Raw genomic sequence first — 6,912 nt, 5'->3', positions numbered from 1 at the left:
TACCAGATCTGAGCCAGAAAAAAAAATTTGGCGTTTTTCTAATATTTGCAGTAGGATGGACGGGACATGTGGCGTAACATCTGAATCGAGAAACGCTGCAAAACGCCATTTACGTCACGGCAAGTGTTATCATGCTGCAATGAAAGTTCATTTCTCTCGAAAACGAAAAGCTGAAACATGTAATTAGCTGAAATACGATCTTTGCTAAAAGTGAAAGTTTACTAGCAAGGATACATGTTCATTATATAAAATCTTCTCTTCTAAGTGTTCACGTTCATTAGCCTACTCAAATATGTTAGCCAGGTTTTCCGTTTGTGTTCAGCTGTAGATGACTGAACGTCGTAGATAGGACAACACTAATAAACATAACAAAAGAAACGAAAAATTTCACTAGAGTATATTTTCGTTGCTAACAGGCCGACTAATTTACACAAGGTTAAAAATAAATTTTCGGTAATTCAACTGCAGGAGCTTTGCTATGATAGGGAGTCAAATAAAAAACGAGACGGATGGAACATGTAAGGTGTTTATCATTTCAAAAGTAATCGCCATAACTCTTAATACATTTATTCCCCCATCAGATAAGGCAACCATTGTCTCGACGCAGAAATGTTTGCGGATGCTTACCGAATCATGATCGCACCCAGGCGTGCACCTCCTCGTTCAAAGCAAATCGACGCCCACGAATGTCTCATTTGATGGCTACAAAAATATGGAGATCATGTGGGGAGAGATTGGGACCGTACAGAGGATGTGTAAGGGCGGGCCCAGTTGTTGCCCTGCCCTGCAGAAGCTTCGCTGGGAAATCCTTAAACATCTCAATATAGTTTCAACGCATCCCCATGCGATTTGCATAATTCTGGAGTCCTAAAGGAAGACGTTCGCTGCTGTCGATATGCTTCACACGGGGAGGTGCATGCCTGAGTACAGTCACATTTTCCTAGGCAACCGCAAAACATTTGTGTGTAAAACAGCTATAGAGATTACATTTGAAGTAGTTAACAGCTTACTTACTCTTCTACGCTCTGTCTCGTTTTAATTTCACTGCACTTCTTAAGATGTATTTTACAGGAACTCATATATGTTATTTGAATAATCCTCAAATTTGGTTCTCAGGATTAAGAGTGTAAGACCGTCCATGAAGCGCGGCTTCTATCTCGCAACGCCTACAGTTGGCGATTTTGGAGAAAATCCTTGAAGCTAAAGTGCTCAATAAACAACCTATGGAAAACCACAAAGTTTTAAAAAATCTTTTCTATTTAATGGCTACTCCCAGTTACCAACGATGCCATACATGCGTATGACACTCAAGATTTGGTCAGTGGATGATGTTACAAACGATTTTCTTGTTGGGCGAATAACGCTTTTCCACATCACGTCGATAAAACATGGTCAATCAATACGGACAGATACCCCAAAAGACCAATGGTCCCTTCTGATTCCAATGACTGATCGATCTGTTTTCAAATGACTCTGGCTACTTTGATGTATATCTGTGCAATAAGGAATTCTTATTTACGTTTGGAGTTAGCTGCAAATCCTTTCATCAATCTGCGAAGCCTCCTCGCGGCTTTAAATCATAACGTAAAATAACTTCTGTCACGTTTTCTTGACGTACGTCGAACGCTGCAATCGCGTCTGTAAATATCTCGCCATTAAAAACAGAAAACAGATTTCTATTCCTTAGAACGTCTCCAGCACACTTTCCTGATCCGGTTCTCTGTAAACATTGTGCCCACTTCGTTACAGCGCGGAACTGTACAGAGGACTTTCCGGAAAAAACATACACTGCGCAACACAATTAAAGGCTAGCTTATTCGAAACGCCGTACTTGTCTCCCATTACGACACAAGTTAGAAATTTTGCCTTGAGGTGTCTACAACCGGGTTAACTAATAATGAAAAACCGTAACACCTTGCGACCTCACCCACAGGCCAGGCGACGCTTCAAACAGCAAGGAGTCGACAGATGCACAAAAGGAAATGGTCACAGCTCAGGAGTTCACGTGCGGTGTGGGGTGGGTTAGTGATGTCACAGTAAGCACTACTCTGTCGAAAGCCACCGTGCACGTGACACACGATGGGAAGATAGTTGACCACCTTCTCACCCACATTCCACCCCCCTTCTCTTGACGCCTCTGCGATGGAGTCAGAACTGCAAGGTCCAGCGTTGAAATCACCGGTTTTCTTATGGGTGGCTGAGGAAAATATTTCAGACACACCACCGCCCAGAATCGGCACGGAGAAACAATTGGGGGTGGATTAAAGAGTGTCATTGAAACCACTCCCTCCCCCTGGACATAGACTCACACACATTTCGCAGTTTAAAATGACAGTTCGCAGTGTGATGCAAAACATGAGGACAACCCATTGTACTGCTGACACACGGGACATCGTGGGCCAGTAACTGCACTCAAAGCGATCGCTCCCCTTCGGCGTCCAAAGTAACCACAGTTCTTGATGACTTGTGCAGTGCGGAACCACTATGGACCGTTCAAAACCATTCGACGAAATTTGATTGTGATGAGAAGCAGCAAAGGGTGTTTGCTCTTTTTCAATTCTAGTGTGGTGTTTTGCACCCTCCTGCGGCGTGATCATACGGGGGTGCGACGTCGCAGAGTATATGGATAAGACGGCAAAGGGTTCTTCTAAGACCCGTCCAGTTACGCAACAGTTTCGGTGCCATCCCTCTACCTTTCTTGAGTAAAAAAGATACCTTAACAGAGGCAAACTAGGCGCTTGCCGGCAGGCAACCCCTTTCACAGGTGGTCTACTAGCAATAGTTCGCAGCGAACGTAGCTGCCTCTGGACCACTGGGGCCCGGGTTCGATTCCCGGCCGGGTTGGGAATTTTCTCTGCCCGGGAACTAGGTGTTTGCGATGTCCTCATCATTTCATCGTCATCATCATCATCATCATCATCATAATTCGTGACAATGGATAGATTGCGTTGTGTAAAAATTGGGTCTTTGTACCGAACATCATCATCATCTTCATCTACTAGCAACAGCCTAGTGTGCCTGCAAACACCTAGGATACTCTTCACTGGTTCTTAACGTACAGGCACGTTTTTAACATGAGCATCAAAAATGGGTGTGGGCACCGTGGTTGTTGCCGAATTGGATGGTGATACACTCCTGGAAATGGAAAAAAGAACACATTGACACCGGTGTGTCAGACCCACCATACTTGCTCCGGACACTGCGAGAGGGCTGTACAAGCAATGATCACACGCACGGCACAGCGGACACACCAGGAACCGCGGTGTTGGCCGTCGAATGGCGCTAGCTGCGCAGCATTTGTGCACCGCCGCCGTCAGTGTCAGCCAGTTTGCCGTGGCATACGGAGCTCCATCGCAGTCTTTAACACTGGTAGCATGCCGCGACAGCGTGGACGTGAACCGTATGTGCAGTTGACGGACTTTGAGCGAGGGCGTATAGTGGGCATGCGGGAGGCCGGGTGGACGTACCGCCGAATTGCTCAACACGTGGGGCGTGAGGTCTCCACAGTACATCGATGTTGTCGCCAGTGGTTGGCGGAAGGTGCACGTGCCCGTCGACCTGGGACCGGACCGCAGCGACGCACGGATGCACGCCTAGGCCGTAGGATCCTACGCAGTGCCGTAGGGGACCGCACCGCCACTTCCCAGCAAATTAGGGACACTGTTGCTCCTGGGGTATCGGCGAGGACCATTCGCAACCGTCTCGATGAAGCTGGGCTACGGTCCCGCACACCGTTAGGCCGTCTTCCGCTCACGCCCCAACATCGTGCAGCCCGCCTCCAGTGGTGTCGCGACAGGCGTGAATGGAGGGACGAATGGAGACGTGTCGTCTTCAGCGATGAGAGTCGCTTCTGCCTTGGTGCCAATGATGGTCGTATGCGTGTTTGGCGCCGTGCAGGTGAGCGCCACAATCAGGACTGCATACGACCGAGGCACACAGGGCCAACACCCGGCATCATGGTGTGGGGAGCGATCTCCTACACTGGCCGTACACCACTGGTGATCGTCGAGGGGACACTGAATAGTGCACGGTACATCCAAACCGTCATCGAACCCATCGTTCTACCATTCCTAGACCGGCAAGGGAACTTGCTGTTCCAACAGGACAATCCACGTCCGCATGTATCCCGTGCCACCCTACGTGCTCTAGAAGGTGTAAGTCAACTACCCTGGCCAGCAAGATCTCCGGATCTGTCCCCCATTGAGCATGTTTGGGACTGGATGAAGCGTCGTCTCACGCGGTCTGCACGTCCAGCACGAACGCTGGTCCAACTGAGGCGCCAGGTGGAAATGGCATGGCAAGCCGTTCCACAGGACTACATACAGCATCTCTACGATCGTCTCCGTGGGAGAATAGCAGCCTGCATTGCTGCGAAAGGTGGATATACACTGTACTAGTGCCGACATTGTGCATGCTCTGTTGCCTGTGTCTATGTGCCTGTGGTTCTGTCAGTGTGATCATGTGATGTATCTGACCCCAGGAATGTGTCAATAAAGTTTCCCCTTCCTGGGACAATGAATTCACGGTGTTCTTATTTCAATTTCCAGGAGTGTATATACATCCGCATCCACATCTACATGGATACTCGACAAATCACATTTAAGCGCCTAGCAGAGGGTTCATACAACCACCTTCTCAAATCTCTATTGGTCCAAACTCGTACAGCGCGCGGAGAGAACTAACATCCATATATTTCCGTATGAGCTCTGATTTCCCTTATTTTATCGTGGTGATCGTTCCTCCCTATGCAGGTCGACGTCAACAAAATATTTTCGCATTCGGAGGAGAAAGTTGGTGATTGGACTTTCGTGAGAAGATTCCGTCGCAACGAAAAACGCCTTTCTTTTAATGATGTCCAGCCAAACTCCTGTATCATCTCAGTGACACTCTCTCCCATATTTCGCGATAATACAAAACGTGCTGCCCTTCTTTCGACTTTTTCGATGTACTCCGTCAGTCCTATCTGGTAAGGATCCCACACCGCGCAGCATTATACTAAAAGAGGACGGGCAAGTGTATTGTAGGCAGTCTCCTTAGTAGATCGTAATTGTAATTCCCACGTATTTAGCTGAATTTACGGCCCTTAGATTTGACCAATTTATCGTGTAGCCGAAGTTGAACGAATTCCTTTTAGCGCTCATGTGGATGAACTTACACTTTTCGTTATTTAGGTTCAACTGCCAATTTTCCCACCATTCAGATATCTTTTCTAAATCGGTTTGCAATTTGTTTTGATCTTCTGATGACTTTATTAGTCGACAGACGACAGCGTCATCTGCAAACAACCTAAGACGGCTGCTCAGATTGTCTCCCAAAACGTATATATAGATAAGGAACAGCAAAGGGCCTATAACACTACCTTGGGGAATGCCAGAAATCACTCCTCTTATACTCGATGACTTTCCCTCAATTACTACAAACTGTGACCTGATTGACAGGAAGTCAGAAATCCAGTCACGTAATTGAGACAATATTTCATAAGCACGATATTTCCCTACAAGCCGCTTGTGTGGTACAGTGTCAACAGCCTTCCGGAAACCCAGAAGTACGGATTCGATCTGAAATGCCATGTCAATAGCATTCACACTTTATGCGAATGAAGAGGTAGTTGTGTTTCACAAGAACTATGTTTCCTAAACCCATGTTGACCATGTGTCAATAGACCGTTTTCTTCGAGACAATTCATAATGTTCGAACACAATATATGTTCCAGAATCCTGCTGCATATCGACGTTAGTGATACAGGCCTGTAATTTAGTGGATTACTCCAACTGCCTTTCTTGAATATTGGTGTGACCTGTGCAACTTTCCAGTCTTTGGGTATGGATCTTTCGTCGAACAAACGATTGTATATGATTATTAGGTACTGAGCTAATGCATCAGCATACTCTGAAAGGAACCAAATTGGTCTACAGTCTGGGCCAGAAGACTTGGTTTTCTTAAGTGATTTAAGTTGCTTCACTACTCCGAGGAGATTTGCTACTACGTTACTCATGTTGGGGGCTGTTCTTGATGCGAATTCTTGAATATTTACTTCGCCTTCTTTTGTGAACTAGTTGCGTTTTATTAACGCATGTGGCAGTGTCGCACGCTGTCCATGTTAACAGCATACATCAGGAGGCCTGTGGTTCCACCCTGTACACAAGAGAAAAAAATGTCTGCGTAGTTGCAGTCCCAAACGCTGCGGTCATGTTCAGTGTTGTTTCTGGCCACAGTGCCCTTAGAGAGGGGTAAAAGCAACCAGGAATTGCGCGACTAGGAGGTGGCACAAGTGCCGAATGGTGTCAAGAACGTGCTCCTGCTGCTCATCGTTCTGCGAACTGTTACTTTCGCTCAAGAAATATGTGGGAATCAACACCCCAGGGAAGAGGGAAGGGGTGGTGTCATTGACTCACTTTAAGTCACCCCTAAGGCCTTTTCCTTTCAATTTCGGCCGGCGATTTGTCTGAAATGTTCATCTCTGTCACCCGTAAGAAAAGCGCGTGATATCAACTCTCGGTATCGCAGTTGTGAGCATTATACAAGCGTCAAAAGAAGGGCTAGAGTGTGGACAAGAGGAGGCGTGACGACGTTGCCGTCGTGTGACATGTCCGCGGTGCTGTTGGGCAGAGCTGTAGTGAAATTTTGAGCCAATGTGGCGTCATTGTGATATCTGGCCTTCTTTTGCATGTGTCGACACTTCGCTGTCTGAACCGTCGCCGAGCCTTAGGGTAGCATCGCAGAGCGCTACGGTTTCACCATTGCAGTGGGTGGTTGTAGGCAGCTTTCAGCCAAATTTTTAATTTCTATATAGCAATGGGAGACAATTATGGCGTAATACCTTGGTGTGTCGCAGTGTAGCTCCATTGGCAGTCCTTTAGAACGCATGAATCCAGGGAGCAATAGGGGTTTATCAGATCCGTTGGTTGAGAG

This window comes from Schistocerca americana, chromosome 8 (genome assembly GCF_021461395.2).
Source record: "Schistocerca americana isolate TAMUIC-IGC-003095 chromosome 8, iqSchAmer2.1, whole genome shotgun sequence".
In the NCBI taxonomy this organism is placed as follows: Eukaryota; Metazoa; Arthropoda; class Insecta; order Orthoptera; family Acrididae; genus Schistocerca; species Schistocerca americana.
Note: the sequence above shows the minus strand (reverse complement) of the source record.